This window comes from Cryptotermes secundus, unplaced genomic scaffold, assembly GCF_002891405.2.
Source record: "Cryptotermes secundus unplaced genomic scaffold, Csec_1.0 scaffold186, whole genome shotgun sequence".
In the NCBI taxonomy this organism is placed as follows: Eukaryota; Metazoa; Arthropoda; class Insecta; order Blattodea; family Kalotermitidae; genus Cryptotermes; species Cryptotermes secundus.
This window is the reverse complement of record NW_019727393.1, coordinates 726,331-727,620: the sequence shown is the minus strand read 5'-3', so window position 1 is coordinate 727,620 and position 1,290 is coordinate 726,331.

The following is a 1,290-nucleotide window of genomic DNA, read 5'->3' as shown; positions in this document are numbered from 1 at the left end:
GATTTCTTCATAATTTATACGTGTCATCTAAAATTATCGGGTTCGAATCTTGGGCAAAAATGCTGACAGAAGGTTTTACTAGTTTTCCTCAGCCTCTGAAAGGGAATGTGATGATAACATTTGGCAACCCACAACGACTGCCTTATTCCAGATCCCTTAATAGTCCCCACTCATGAATATCGTCCATTTATCGATGCAATATAATGTCACGTTTTATGGACGTGATAAATAAACAGGGTTTTTAATGGTTGATTAGATTTATAGACCACTCCTTTACAATCACTCGTGATCACAATAAGTTACAATAATTCACGATAGATCTTTAGCAGAACTCTTCTTCTTGGACTTCCGAGGAATCGCTCCATAGTGATTCTGATTCTCTTCTGTACTACTCATATACTGTAGTTTCAAGTCGGACTCATAGAAAACACCGCTTCCTCTGTTGTTGTCTTTACAGTGCCGTTGCGTAGCAACGAAAGCTATTCGATTGTTGCCTGAGTATTCGTTACCATGGGAATGTGTTTATAGAGTCGTTCCCTAGCAACGTGTCTACATGTCACAATAATATCTGCAGTGGGACGTCATTAAATAAACCAAATACCATACCAATATTTAGTAAAGTAATTAACTAAATAGTTTATGAGCTAGTAAATTAGCTTCATACTTGACAATGTATGGCAACCAATTGACACACACCCGACCCAGAAAACTGCACAGACCGATTGTGTTTATCACGCTCACACGTTGCACCTGCACGCATTCTGACACCTCCCAATACACATTTGCACTGCTGTTTGTTTGTCCTCTCGGCGTCCGCACGGCCACCGATAATGGTGTAATCTAACCGTCCTTACTGTTTTGTAATTATCATAGCAAATCTCAACCCCATACAATAGGATGTGTCCTATTACACTCCCATCTCTCTGTGCTAGATATACGGGCTTGGCGAAAGAATTGTTTGGTATTAGATAAATGGAGAAAGGTTTACTTCAATGGAGTGTACTATATTGGTGATGAGGCAAGGAATGCCAAGGAAGAATATTGTCACGAATTTTATGGGTGTGAGTAGTTGAGGGTGTTAGGATTTAATTAATTGATATATTGCATTTATAAACTCACCCCCTAACTACAAGCAATACTGCGCTATCACCGAACTACACACTTTACAGCTCACTATTACATACACACTATGGTTCTCAGACTTCACTAGTCGTATCCTGGCAACGGATTTCAACATCCATTATACCAGTCTCACTGTAACTGCAGCGAACATGAAGTCTTCTTTGCACA